The sequence below is a fragment of the Hylobates moloch genome, unplaced genomic scaffold, assembly GCF_009828535.3.
Source record: "Hylobates moloch isolate HMO894 unplaced genomic scaffold, HMol_V3 SCAFFOLD_18, whole genome shotgun sequence".
NCBI classification, from domain to species: Eukaryota; Metazoa; Chordata; class Mammalia; order Primates; family Hylobatidae; genus Hylobates; species Hylobates moloch.
In genome coordinates, this window is record NW_026652293.1 from 23,454,460 (window position 1) to 23,470,642 (window position 16,183).

Genomic DNA, 16,183 nt, shown 5'->3' on the forward strand with positions numbered 1-16,183 from the left:
ATAGATGTTTCTAGAAATCTGTCAGTAATCTGATATTAGTGGTCAAGGTATGGATTTTAGAATTCAAATGTTAAATTTCAAATTCTGACACTGTGACCTTAAGCCTACTGCTAATTCTCCCTCTGACTTAATTTCTTTGCTCTAAAACAGGGGTAATGCCGGTAGCAACCTCACAGGGTAATCTCCAGGAGTAAATGAGATGACACAAATATAGCACATAGTGCTGTATAGGACACACTGCTGGTCTTCAATAAATCTGACCTATTTTTATTTTTAGCTTAGGCCAGGAGTTAGAAAATGACTCAAGGAATTTTCTTCATTTTTAAAGTATAAAAGTTCAAACTGCACCTATACTTACATGTGGAACAATCATCCACTTTATTGTTAGAAAACTTTAGGGAAAGAGTTAAAACACTTGCATCAAAATTTAAATGTATTTCCTTATTTCAGAAAAATGGTAATACATTCCTATAGATCAATTAATAAACAAATTCTCATAGTCTAAAATACAAAAAGCTACAAGTAGTTTATATAATTTCTGTCATAGGTTTAAGTGCCATAAGAAAAGAGCATAGAAAGTGCTGTGCCAGGACCCTTTTAAGTCGGGAAGCCAGGAAAATTTTTCTAGGAGGCAGCATTATGCAGACTTAACTGACAAGAGGAAGGAGATGGATAGGAAACTATATTATGAGTGGAGAGAAAACAAGTCATACAGCTTGGAGGCATATGTATCATTCTATACATGACCCCAACCCCCTCAAAAAATAGGATGTGTTTGAAACATTCTGTTACCAGAAAGTTTTAGTATTTCAAGTTGGAGGAATAAAACCCAAAGATATCTGTTATTGCTCAAAGATCAAAAGCATCTCCCCTTGACCAAGTTGTGATCATTTGGGCATAAAAAGAGAATGAGAAAGCTTGGGTTATAGAATATATTGATTCCATAAAAAGTTATGTGAATCTCATAATGTGAATATATAAAAACATCAATATCATCTATAATATAGAAAATCTAACATGTAATACACACTGAAACATTTGTTATTTCACTTTCAAAGTAGTAGGAATCCGGGAGTGGTTTTATGTAGTAGTCTGGCTCCAGGTCGGGTTGCAATCATCTCGAGGCTCCACTGTAGCTGGAGAATCACTACTGAGCTAACACACCTGGATGCTGGCAGGCCTCAGGTCCTCATGGGTCGTTACTGAAGGCCTTTCAGGTGCTATTGGATCTTGGCTTTTCCCAATAGAAAGAAAGAGAGAAATTAAGATGGAAGCCACAGTGTTTCCATATTATTTATTTATTTTAAAAATAGATTTAGAGAGTACAAGAACATTTTTTGTTACATGAATATATTGTGTGTTGGTGAAGTCTGGGCTTTTAGTGTAAGCATCACCCAAATAGTGTAAATCATACCACATGGGTAATTTCTCCTCTCTCATCCTTCTCCCGCCACCCCCCTCCCCGCCTTTTGGAGTCTCCGATGTCTATTATTCCACTATGTATGTTCCTGTGCACTCATTCTTTAGCTCCCACCTATAAGTGAAAACGTGGTATTTGACTTTCTGTTTAAGTTATTTCACTTAAGATAATGGCCTCCAGTTCCATCCATACTGCTGCAAAAGATATGATTTCAACCTTTATGACTGAGTAGAATTCCATGGTATATAAATATACCACCTTGTCTTTATCCATTCATCCATTAATAGGCACTTAACGCTTAACGTTGATTCTATGACTTTGCTATTGTGAGTTGTGCTTTGATAAGCATATGATTGCAGGTGTCTTTTTTTATATAATGACTCCTTTTTCTTTGAGTGGATACCCAGTAGTGAGATTGCTGCATTGAATGGTAATTCTAATTTTAGTTCTTTGAGAAACTTTCATGCCATTTTCTATAGAGATTGTCCTAATTGTCAGAGTGTGGTGGCACTGTAATCCCAGTGCTTTGGGAGGCCTAGGGTGGAGGATCGCTTGAGACCAAGAGTTTGAGCTACAGTGATACAGTGAGCTATGATTGCATCATTGCATTCCAGCCTGGGAGACAGAGCACTTTGTCTCAACAACCACCAAAAAAAAACAGTGCCTTTTATTATAACCTACCCTCGAAAGTTGCTTATCATCACTTCTACTTCTTCTCTTTTTTTTTTTTTTTTGGAGACAAAGTCTCATACTGTCATCCAGGCTGGAGTGCAGTGGCATGATCTTGGCTCACTGCAACCTCCACCTCCTGGGTTCAAGCAATTCTCCTGTCTCAGCCCCCCAAGTAGCTGGGACTACAGGCGCCTGCCACCACACCCGGCTAATTTTTGTATTTTTGGTAGAGATGAAGGTTCATCATATTGGTCAGGCTGGTCTCGAACTCCTGACCTCAGGTGATCCACCCACCTCGGCCTCCCAAAGTGCTGGGATTACGGGCATGAGCCACCGCATCCAGCCTTCTACTTCATTTTAATTGTTACAAGGTAATCACTAAGTCCCAGCCACACTTAACAGAAGGAGAATTTGGGTTCAACTCTGGAAGACAGAAGTAGCAAATAATATGGATATATTTTTAAAACCTGTGAGTTATTACCTATGTGGCAAGGAAAAATGGTGTCAAACTGTATTTTTGAAAGATTATGGCTTAATCAAGTGTTCTAAATGGAAAAGGTGACTCAACAGACATAATACATTGTGATCTGAGAATGAAAATTTCAGGATTATACTGTTAATCAGAATGAGTTATTTACAAAGATAGGCAAAATTTTTTGACAGTATTAACTGATGAAGTCAGTATGAAACAAATGAAAGGCCAATTGACCAGGTAATGTCTGAAAAGCATACCTAAAATAACACAAGGAGGAAGAATTGGCTTTCATGACAATTATATGTTCATAAAGTTGATGAGCTTGAAAAGACTCATTGAAGTAAACATGGAGCTTGACTATAGCAAGTTGGTCTGCTGATCCATAGAGGTTTAGCTAGGCTAGCAAATCTACTTATTGCCAGGAATCAATTATTTAGTAATCCAGAACTTAAAACCTTGGTTTGGATGACGAAGTAGTCTTTTTCACTCATGTTGGATAAAGTTAATATAATTCCAGAGATACAGAAATTATTATGGATTAGTGCACTGCAAATTTTAGAAGGTATGAGAACACATGGGAATTATTAAGAAATTAATTAAATCAGTGGTATTATCATTTTATATAAATGTAAGTATTATAATGAGTATCGTTATATTTTGTTTATGCTTTGCTTATGATTGAAGGTGTTTGCAATGTTCTAAAATCAACCATGTTAAGTTTATAAATAACAACTGAAGTTCTGGATGGCTTTTATTTTTAGTCACAATCTTTTTTTTTCAATAAATAGGTTTTTCAAAAATAATTTTTAATTTTACCATATTTTATCCATAACTACATAAGTATTTATTTATTAACAGGTTGTTAATATTTATAAAGAAATATAGAATGTGTACGTAATAGTAAATACTACCTTCCACAAACCTAAGACTCACACATCAAGAACCTCATGAACAGTTTTGATGGAGACAGAATATATACAATAATTAAATAATTAATCTCTTCATTTAAAATGAATATTATGGTTGAAGCACTAGAAAAAGAGCAATAAAAACCCAAATGAAAAATGAAAAACTTTCTTTGATAATAGTGCTCAAGTTGATTGTTAGGCTCTTTCTCAAACTATCACCTTTACCACCAGGTGACTGAATTATTTTAAGACTATGCTTTACAATAAATAAACATCACAATAAACCTATAATAATGTATGTTGATCTTTAATTTCGTTGATGTTTTTAGTATTTTCCTGCCATTGTGCCTTTTACTTTCTTCTTATGGCTATAGCCTTAAGCCCTTTCCTATCAAAAAGCTTACAAATGCTAGTGCAAGCCTAAGCTTTCTCAGGAATATTGTGCACTTTTTTTCAACTTCATGAATTGATTTGTTTTTCATGTTTCAACTAGATTTAATAGTGCAGATAAAATGAAATAATAAGCACACTCAGATCTTGAAATGTAATAAAATGATCATATTTTTCTGTAAAGACTGTTCTATGATTCTATTTTCTTTCCTCTTACTCTTAATGAGTTCAGTCATTTGACGTACCCAGTGCGTAGCTGAACATCCTGGTGCATTTCTAAAAGCTGAATAATTTGAAAATAATTACGCGTTTATTATAATACAAGTAAACTTCTGACCATTCCTACTAAAAGAGGACTTTCTGAGAAAAATATCTGAATTACAGTAAAGAAAGCTAGAAAAAAATGATAAATTCAATTTGATGATGAATTCAAATTCCCTAAAGGTAAGGATATGGTTACCACTTAACGTCTATTCAGGGCTAAAAGTGTAGTTTGATTATTTGCTTTTTCATTAAGAATCACCAACAAGTTTTAAGCATTTTATGAAGTACATTGAAGTAGTGAGTTTAACATATTGAGCAAAATGTGGGGCTCATAGTAATATTAAAAGTGTTCATATTTTTAATCATAATCAAAGAAAATGTAGGTTGTAAATCATGATTAAGGATTGTCATTTTCTTAGAGCTAAAAAGTTAACTAAACAGAGAGTGGACTGAGGAACTGTCCACTGAATAAATGCTAAACAGAGTAGAGGCTAAATAATAGGTAGGAGACACAGAGCTGTGGAAAATTCCAAGCCTGGCAAAGTGACATTATGATTTTTTATTTATGTTTTCCATGTCTTCCCCCCATTTTGTAGCACAGAGAATTAAACATACATTAAATATAACAGAAAATTAGGAAAGGATTGGAAGACATAGGAGAATGCTAGCATTTGCTCAGTTTATGTTGTTCATATAAACTCCCAATTATGTTTCATTACCTTCATTAAAAATTAGATTCAGTACTCCAGAAGGTCAAGTTAGTGCAGGAATTTAGAATTGCTGTAGTGCTTCTGTCAGAAAACTAAGATGAAAAACTCATATGCAATATTCAAATAAGAAGAGAGTTCAGGAAGATGGTCAAGTACAATATCAACTTACAAAATCAATAACGTTTCTTCATAAATGCATTTACCAATTTAAAAATATAGCAGCCACAGATTGCTGGGTTTTACCTTTCATATTTCTGACTCAGTAGGATTGGGGTAGGGCTGGATAACTTGCATTATTAGCAAGTTTCCAAGCGGTATTGATGTCAGTGGTCCAGGGTTCACACTATGAGAGCCGCTGCACAATGGAAGTCTGCACCTGTGTACCAAGAGAAATGTATAGGGAAGCTTATAGCAGCATCAGTCATCGTTATAAAGTATTTACAACAACTCATTATGTCAATCAACAACAGAAACTATAAATAACTCAGAGTATATTCGGACAATTGAACATTCTATAGTGATATCAAAGAATGAACTACACTTATACACATTAACGTAGCTCATTCTCACTTTGAGCAAAAGAAAAATATCTCAGACAAATATACAAAGCATGTTTTAATGTATAAAACTCAATGTGAAACAAATTAAGATACTGTATGAGAATAGCTTTATGATTAAACAATAAAGAGAAGAAGAACATGAATAACCCAATAATAGAGAGTGTAGGTTTCCTCCATAGGGTATGTGGGTAGTGGGAAGATGCAATCATGGAGAGTATTGTTCTGTTTCTTACACTTGAGGTGAGTTATTGGATGTTTATGTTATTCTAAGTTGTACAGATACATGATGCATACATTTTCTATTTAGGGTATCTGTCGGAACAAAAAAATTACAAGATAATGTGACCACCACTCAAAAAAAAAAAAAAAATAGAAAAACCTTAAGTCAAAGCAAAAAACAAACAAAAAAAAAACTATAATGTATGCAGAAAAAAATCCTAGCAAATGCAAAAGAATAAAAATCTAAACCAAAATAGATAAAAGAAGAATAAGTTTAAGGACAAAATTTGTCTTCTTTAAAAACATAATTGCATCCAAATTATTTATAAAACCACTGCAATGTCAAGATAAATTTCAGCAAGATGGTTCAAGGAGTAACAATTTTATGAAAGATTAAAGGTCAAAATATCTAAATCAATTTTGTTTAAGAGGAGGGGACTCATCCTGCCAGATTTGAAGAAATGCAACTAAACAACAGTTATCAAAACTATGATGCTCTAGCCCCAAACAAAGAAATGGAACAGAACAGAGGGTTCAGAAATAGATCCATGTGGATATCATATAGATGAAACGAGACACCAGTGGGGAAATATTGCTTAGTGTGTACTGCTGTAAAAACAGATCCATGACATGGAGAATAGTAAAGCAGAATAGCTAATTTGCAAGATACACAAAGCAGACTCATATATGGCAAGTAAAAAACATAAAGAAGAAAAGACAAGAAAATATGTTTGTTACCTTCTTGCAGGAAAGCTTTTCTTGGGATCGAGGGCTCAGGTTGGTGCCACAGGAGCCAGGGAATGTGAAGAGCTCTCGGTGGCAGTGCCAGAGCCTGGGCTGCGAATGATCTTCTGCCACAGCTGCAACACTGGCGGCAAGGACAAGAAACACAAGGCTCTGGTGGCCACGGTGGTCTGGCGGTCCGGGCTGCCGTGTCTGCTTTCAGAGCCAAATCAACCACTGGGGCTGGAACTGCCCAGGAGGCCCAAAACAAGAAGCCAGTGTCCAGGCCACCCTTCCAACACTGCTGCAAGCACCAGGGAGCCCTGAGTCAAGCAAGGCCCCAAAATTTATAGTTTTAATTCTACAAATGATTCTGGTGGTCCTGCAAGTCTGGGTAAATCTATTTTGAAAGTGGTAATTAATAACAAATTAGAGCAAGGAATTATGGGAGTGAGCAATGAAAAGCAAAACAATGACAAGGGAGTGATTTCTGGAAGACTTAATGCCAAAAAATTGCAGGATTTTTACACGGCTTTACAAGCATTTTTATTTAAGACTAAGACATTGAAGATGTCACAACCAATGCTCTCTTACATGGAGGTGACCTTCATTCTGCCTTGGATTGGCTCTGTTTAAACCTTGCAAATGATGCACTGAAAGATTCAGTCAAGAATTTGAAGGGCAACAACCTGAAGTAGGCTGAAATTGCAGTCTCCTATACAAGGCACTATTTCACCACCATTGCAACCTAAAACAAAACAAACAAAAGAATAAGACCCTAAGATGAAGCCAAAAAAGGAAGAAGGAAATATGGAAGCAAATATGAAAGAATGGATTTCACAGTACACTGAACAACAAATGAAGAAGAAAAGAATGAGAATTCTAAAAGTTTAGAAGAATAGGAAAAAAAAATTGACCCCAACGAAAGTTATTTACATCCTGCAGCAAAACTGCTGGATGCAAAGGAACCAGCAGCTACCTTTAAACTGGAAAAAAAGAAAAAAAAAAAAGAAAAACAAACAAGACCAAAGGGAGGGTCAGGAAAAAATAAGGAAATTTCAAAGAGAAATGGAAACTTTAGAAGATGATCCAGTATTTAATCCAGCCATAAAGATTTCACATCAACAAAATGAAAGAAAAAAGCTTCCTGTGGCCATAGAAGGAGAAAGTGCGTTGAACTTTTAAGTTATTTGAAAAAATCTGCAGCTGCTACTTAAGAAGAGAAAGATAAAAAGAACCTCATGATGTAAGAAATTTTGACTGTACTTCTCAAAGTTGAACTGGAAAATCTCCCAAACAATTTCTGATTGACTGGTTCAGGAAGACTCTTCCCAAAAGTCCAAATCCTTCCTTTGAAAAAGTTCCAGTAGGTAGACACTGGAAATGTAGGGTTAGGGTAATCAAGTCTGAAGATGCTGTCCTGATAGGATGCCTACAATCTTAACAGAGGATGGCATGCAAGACCAGCACCTGGGAGGCACTTTAGTTCTTTATCATTTAGTTAAAGGGCAGTCAGTTCATCAGTGACTTCATCCTATTTCCCAAGATGTTTGGCTGGAGTACAGTGATGAGGAAAAAAAAGAGAAGAATTAAATAAAATGAAAACCAATAAACCATGTGATCCTTTTATTGCCCAACTTTTGAATACATTGAAACAGCAGCAACAACAGCATTCTGAAAATAAGAGAGAAATCTCTAATGATCCTGAGGAATCTTGGGAAAATTTAGTTTCTGATGAGGATTTTTCTGCACTGTCCTTGGTATCAGCAAATGCAGAAGATTTGGAACGTGTTAGAAACCTCTTTAGAAAGTTGCAAAGCACACCTAAGTATTAGAGACTTCTAAAGGAAAGACAACAGTTTCCTGTATTTAAACATCAGGATGCAGGTGTAGAAACTCTTAAAGGCACTGGGGAGTAGTTGTAGCAGGTAAAACAAGGAGTGATGAAAGTACTCAGATACCACATTTTCTGTTGGAAGATTTTCTTCTAAATGAGTAGGGAGCAAGTAAATGTAACATTGCCTGTACCCAACCTCAAAGGATCTCAGCAGTGAGTTTAGCCACCAGAGTGTGTGATGAATTGGGCTGTGAAAATGGAACTGGAGGAAGGAATTCTTTGTGTAGATATCAGATCCGGATGTTATCTCAAGCTTGTGAATCTACCAGTTTACTCTCCTGTACAACAGGGGTTTTGTCAAGGAAACTTCAAGAAGATGGTCTTTTTACTAATGTGTCTCATGTTATTGTAGATGAGGTTCATACAAGAAGTGTCCAGTCAGACTTCCTACTAACTATCTTAAAGGAAGTTTTCCAAAAACATTCTGATCTCTACTTGATTCTATGAGTGCCGCTGTGGACAGTGAAAAGTTTTCCACATATTTCACACACCGCCCCACTCTCAGGATTTCAGGAAGAAGTTATCCTGCTGAGGCTTTTCAACATGAAGATATAATAGAAGAAACAGACTTTGTACAGGAAAAAGAGTCAGGATATTGTCAGAAATTTCTGGAGAAGGAAGAAGAAATAACCATTAATGGTACAAGCAAAGCAGGGGGATCAAAAAAAATTAAGAATATATTTCAGTTCAGACTAGAGCAAATGCTGATTTAAATCTATTCTACCAAAAGTACAGCAACTTCAACTCAGCATGCTGGATTTCATTTTAGAACTTCTTGCATATTTAGATAAAAGTTCCCAATTCGGAAATATTGAATGAGCAGTATTAACCTTTTTACCAGGCCTTGCTCATATTCAGCAGTTGTATGATCACCTATCAAATGATAGAAGGTTTTATTCGGAACGATATAAATGGATAGCTCTGCATTCTATTCTTTCAACTCAAGGTCAAGCTGTAGCACTCACACTTCCTCCTGCAGAAGTCAGAAAGATTGTTTTAGCAACAAATTTTGCAGAGACGGGTAGTGCTATTCCAGATACTGAGTTTGTAATTGATACTGGAAAAACAGAAGAAAATAAGAGCCATGAAAGCAGATAGATGAGTTCTTTGATTGAGACATTTGTCAGTAAAGCCAGTGCTTTGCAGGGCCGGGGGAGAGCTGGGTAGGTCAGAGATGGCTTCTGCTTCTAGGGGTACACAAGAGAAAAATTTGAAGGCTTTATGGATTATTCTGTTCCTGAAATCTTACATGTTCCTTTAGAGAAATTATGCCTTCATATTATGAAGTGTAATCATGATGATCCTGAAGATCTCCCTTTCAAAGCCTTAGATCTGCCTCAGCTCCCAGTGATCAGCCATTCAATGAATTTCCTCCAAAAAACTGTAGCTTGTAAGCTAAATGAGCCTCAGCTGACTCCATTGGGCCAACACCTTGCAGCTTTACCTGTGTATGTCAAGACTGGCAAGACGCTTATTTTTGGTACAGTATTTGGCTGCCTTGACCCAGTGGCAACACTAGCTGCAGTTATAACAGAGAAGTCTCCTTTTACCACACCAATTGGTCGAAAAGATGATGAAGATCTTGCGAAATCAGCTTTGGCCATGGTGGATTCAGACCACCTGATCATCTACAATGCATATCTAGGATGGAAGAAAGCATGACAGGAAGGAGGTTATCATTCTGAAATCATATATTGCCAGAAGAATTTTCAAATAATAGGATGTTACTTCTCACCCTAGAGGTAATTCTTAGCATAGCTCACTCTCTCAGAGTCATGGATAACTATAACAGGTTTATTTATTTTGGAAAAAAAGAATGCCTAGGATAATACTTGACACACAGTAAGTGTTTAATAAACATTTGTTGAATTAGAACAAAAAAAGATTTTCTTAAAACAAGATCTCAAAAAAGGAAAATTTGGATAAAAAATACCTATTATTTTACTACATTAAGATCAAGGAGTTCAGCTTAACGCAGGATACCAACAAAAAAAGTTGACAAGTAATAGATTGTGATAACATCTATCACTTGTTTTTCATATTTAAAACAGTTTAAACTAATGTAAGATTAAATAATTGATAGAAATATCTATCCTCAAATCAATGAGATGAAATACAAAATCCAATGGGGGAAAAATGGACAAAGTAAATAAAGAGGCAGCTCATACATGGAGCACATGAATGTCTGACAATTTCATTGGTAATCACACAAACATAAATGTAAATAATAACCATTTTATACTTGTATGGTTAGCAAAACATGTAGTTTGATTGTATAAACGATTTGGTGAATATGTAGAGACTTTGAAATGTGTATAATGTTGGAAACAGTTTAATCAGAAAAGTCATTACGGAAATAAATATGGAAATATAAAATAAAATTGAATATAAGTATTTATTGTGATCTGCAGTTAAAATCCTTATACCCCAGAAATGCTTGCTCAGTTTCATTAGACTCACATCTAGAAACATTCATGGAAGCAACATTTTTGCTAGCATTTAGATAAAGGCAACTTATATGTCTACTTACGGGAAATGGACAGTAAAACGTGGAGGAGGCCTGCATAAAAATATGGAACATTTTGAAATAGGAAAATATGTGCTTATATGCAACTGAAATCATTTTTGTTTAAATGTTATATTAACAAAGAGTATAAGACTCACAACACATTGCTATTTACAGAAATAAGCAGGTATGACCACAGAAACAAAAACAGTCTTTGGCTTACCGAGGTGTAGGTGCGCACACGTGAGCATGTGCGTTCACGTACACACACACACACACACACACACACAATTTAACCATAAGGGAAAGTGGTAGAGATTGTAAATGAGAAATAGAAATGATAGTAAAAAAATTAATTTAAATAAAGGAAAGACCTTGCAAAACTGTTGATATGCCATGTACTGTGGGGTATAATAAACTCTCTTACATGTACCTAAATTCAAAACAGAAAAGAAGAAGAAAATGATTTTAAGGAGGAAAAAAAAAGGGAAGGAGGAGCCAAGAGAAGGAGGGAGGAGATGAAAGTAAACAAGCAAACCTTAAACCTCCCTTCTTTAAAAGACTTTTCCGCAATTTATGTCTAAACATCGAAACTCCTTGTCTCTAGTTTGAGTATGCACTACAAAGTTTATGTTTTTAACCTAAAGACTCCACCAAAAAGCTATTAAAACAGATAAACAAATTCAATAAGCTGCAGGATAGAAAATCAACATACAAAAATCAGTACCATTTTTTTATGCCAAGAGCAAACAATCTGAAAAAGAAATCACAAAAATATGTCATTTGCAACAGCAACAACTAAAATAAATAAAATAAAATATCTAAGAATAACTTAACCAAAAAAGTAGATCTCTATAATGAAAACTATAAAACATTGAGCAAGAAATTGAAGAAGACACAAAAAATGAAGAAATATTCCATGTTCATGATAATCAATAATGTTAAGATGTCCATACTATCCAAAGCAAACTGCAAATGGAATCCAATCCCTATCAAAATACCAGTGACATTCTTCACAGCAATAGAAATATAAAAAACAGTCATACGATATATATGAAACCACAAAGGATCCAGAATAGCCAAAGCTATTCTCAGCAAAATGAACCTAACTAGAAGAATCACATTACCTATTTTCAAATTATACTACAGCTATAGTTACCAAAACAGCATAGTACTGGCATAAAAACATACACACAGGCCAGTGGAACAGAATACAGGATCCAGATATAAATCCATATGTTTGCAGTAAACTAATTTTCAGATGAAGTGCCAAGAAAATATATTGGGGAAAGGACAGTCTTTTCGATAAATGGTGCTGGAGAAATAGGATATCCATATTCCGAAAATGAAACTAGACCCTTATCTCTCACCGTATTAAAAAATCAAATCAAATTGATAAAAGACTTACATCTAAAACCTAAACTTTGAAACTACTAAAAAAAATGGGGAAGTTCTCCAGGACATTGGTCTGCAGATTTCTCAAGGGCTATACCAAAAATGCAGGCAACTAAAGCAAAAATGGTCACACAAAGCTTCTGTATGCAAAAGAAACAACATGGTGATGAGACAGCACATAGAATGAGAGAAAATGTCCTTTTTAACTATCCACCTCAGCTACATCCTAGTAAATGAAAATGTGATGTGTCACTCATTAGATTTACATCATCCACATCTTCCAGGAGCATGCCTTACCTTTGAGATAACCATGCCATAGTAACACACAGAAACTGAGTAAGATGACAGTGAGGTATCCAAGAATAAATTAACTACATCAGAACTTACATAATTTGGTGTTATCATTCTAAAAGGCAGAGCCAGCAAGCTCAAATTCATAATATGTGACACATTTCAAAACAATTATATGATATTAATACATAGGTATTAATAACCAGAATATATAAGGAGCTCACACACTTCAATAAGAAAAAAATCTAATAATCTGAATTAAAAATGGGCAAAAGAGTTGAATAAACATTTCTCAAAAGAAGACATACAAATGGAAAACAGGAATATGAAAAGATGTCCAACATTACTGATCATCAGAGAAATGCAAATCAAAAGTACAATGAGATATCATAAACCCCTGTTAAAATGGCTCTTATGCAAATAACAGGTGATAACAAATGCTGATGAGGATGTGAAGAAAAGGGAATCCTCATACACTGTTGGTGGGAATGTAAATTAATACAACTACTATGGAGAACAGTATGGAGGTTCCTCAACAACCTAAAAATGAAGCTACCATATGTTCCAGCAATACTACTGTTTGTTAGGTACATATGCAAAAGAAAGGAAATCAGTATATTGAGCAGTTATCTGCACTCCTATTTTTATTGCAGCACTATTTACAATAGCCAAGATTCAGAAGCAATCTAAATGTCCATCAGCATATGAATGGATAAGGAAAATGTGGTACATATACACAATGGGGTACTATTCAGTCATAAAACATGATGAAATTCTGTCATTTGAAACAACATGGGTTGAACTGGAAGACATTTTGTTATGTGAAATAAGCCCAGCACAGAAAGACACACGTCACATTTTCTCACTAATTTGTTGGAGATAAAAATTAAAATTATTCAACACCTGGAGATAGAAAATAAAATGATGGTTACCAGAGGATGGGAAGGGTAGTGGAGTGGGGGGAGGTGGGATTGGTTTAATGGATACAAAAATACAGTTAGACAGAATGAATAAAATCTAGTATTTGAGAGCACAACAGGATACAGCCAACAACAATTTGTGTATTTTTAAATAAAAGAAAATACTTGGAATATTTGTAATACAAATAAATAATAAGTGCTTGAGGTAATGGACACTGCATTTATCCTGATGTGATTATTATGCATTGCATGCATGTATCAAAAAATCTCATGTATCCCATATATGTATACCTACTATGTACCCATCAAAATAAAAAATATATATAAACAAAATCTGACGTATTTGCCATACGAGATAAAATGCATTTTGCAAATATGGAATGAATTTGTCTGAAAACTAAGAATTCCCTGCTGGTCTGAGAAATTACAGAAGAATTGTTTTGAAATGTGTCACATATTATGAATTTGAGCTTGCTGGCTCTGCCTTTTAGAATGATAACACCAAATTATGTAAGTTCTGATGTAGTTAATTTATTCTTGGATACTTCACTGTCATCTTACTCAGTTTCTGTGTGTTACTATGGCATGGTTATCTCAAAGGTAAGGCGTGCTCCTGGAAGATGTGGATGATGTAAATCTAATGAGGGACACATCACATTTTCGTTTACTAGGATGTAGCTGAGACAAAGGGGTGATTTTAAGAGCGTTAGTATTGTCTCAACAGATAGGTGTAAATATTAACAGAAACAATCGGGTTCACAAAGAAATATGAAACTCCTTAGAAAGTGTAAAAATTGATTTAAAAAATATCAGTAAGACTTTACATAGATATTATTTATTTCATGTGGTTCAAATTTTATTTTTATCAGCAATTCCATTTGAAATATTTATTGTTATTGTGGGATTTGATAATCTCTGATTTTCTAAAAATGTCAACCCACAAAAATGACGTTTTGCTTGTAATTATATATCTGAGTATCTACATCCTCCCAAGCTTGATATCATTTGCCCTGTGTTTATTGGCCCAGGCATACTGTATACTTAAGAAGCCTGCCAGGCCAGGCGTGGTGGCTCATGCCTGTAATCCCAGCACTTTGGGAGGCCGAGGTGGGTGGATTGCCTGAGCTCAGGAGTTCAAGACCAGCCTGGCCAATATGGCGAAACCCCGTCTCTACTAAAAATACAAAAGTTAGCCAAGCGTGGTAGCAGTGCCTGTAGTCCCAGCTACTGCTACTCGAGAGGCTGAGGCAGGAGAATCACTTGAACCTGGGAGGCAGAGGTTGCAGTGAGCCGAAATTGTGCCACAGAACTCCAGCCTCAGTGACAGAGTGAGACTCCATCTCAAAAAAAGAAAAAAAAAAAAGGCACCTGCCTGCCAGACAGGCGCTAATAAGTTATCAGTTTGATGCTGATTATGTCCTGTGCCTAGGTTTCTTCTACCTTCTATTTCAATAATTCAAGGCTATATTCTCACACCCAGATTAGTTGTATTTCAGGCCCAAATGAACTTCCTCTGCAGATGCTACCTCGGTAATATCTGCTGCTGGACCTCTGTGGTGGTTATGCTTACCTGACAGGCCCCATAATAACCCTTCACTCTGCCTAGAAAAAAATGTCTTAAATTTTGAAACTCTTTATAAAACTTGACCAATGTTAATTACATCTCCTCTATTCTACCTTTATTCAACTGATCTACAATTTTAGTTCTAATTTCTGAACTCATAGCTTTGCAACTTTGCCTACAAATTAGAAAGTTGTGCTTAACTGTCCATGTTTGCTATTGCAGCATTTACTTTGCCTAACACAATGTCTTGGTCAAAGACTACCACAGTCCATGCTAACATGTTATAGATTGGGATGTAGGCATGAATGACTTAATTTGCTGCAAAAGGCGCTAAATGAGAAGGATAATACTGGGGAACTGGTATTGATTGTTGAGTTGGAGCACTGCCAGAGATGGTAAGATATGAAGACTCATAGGCATTTACTGGACTTGGCAAAATAATAAAGTAACAGTTGCTCTTATAGGGTGCAGCACAATTCTCTGGGTGTGCTTGTACTTACTCAGTTCTCCCCCTTTTCTTGCTTGTAGTTTTCAAGAATAACTGCAGAATATATTGGGAATGCAAGATCCTGAGATAGGTAGAAACTGCTTGAAAAAGCCTGGGCTTTGTTCTTCTCTCCTGTGAAATCAAGCGGAGATTCCAAGCTTTAGTTCAGTGAGTCAAGCTTCCCTGAACTATATAACCCATGGTGGGCTGCATTTTGGGGTCCTATGCAAGTGGGACACATGCAGTTAAGACTCTATCCTCCCCAGACAGTTTTCTTGAGACTTAGGGACCAGCTCACAAACCTTAGGCTTTTCTGGCACGTCATTGCCTATTTGTACGTAGTAAATTCACTTCGTATAACTTGTTGCATGTGCATATGCTCCGTCTCACCAGACTCAGACATTGGTAGCCAGGACACTGTGACTGTGCTTCACTTTGGAGATTACTATAAATAATACAGTGGCAGATAAAATCTGCAGTTCTATCAAGGAATAGGCAAACCATTGTTGCCAAAGATGTTGGCAGTGTGCATGTGCTGGTAGTTTGATCCTACTATTTGATTATATAGAAAGTATTCCATTCCCACAAACAACAACTTCAGTAGTGGAGCAGCTAGGGTAGTAAGCAGTTTGCCCCAAGCAGGACAAAAAGCAGAGGCCACTAATGTGCTCTAGTTATGACAAATTGGCTATCATCTGTCAGGAGTTTGATCTCAGGGATAAAAGGCAAGGGCTCAGCTAGTGGAATTGTTACATAAGTAGACTTAGACAAGAAGCAAGGGT

The 16,183-nt window shown here is 35.8% G+C and overlaps 1 pseudogene; it reads left to right on the forward strand.

The window, feature by feature from the left end:
* The first annotated feature begins 6,305 nt into the window (after positions 1 to 6,305).
* LOC116457983 (ATP-dependent RNA helicase DHX29-like) lies at positions 6,306 to 10,067 on the forward strand (annotated as a pseudogene).
* The last annotated feature ends 6,116 nt before the right edge of the window (positions 10,068 to 16,183 follow it).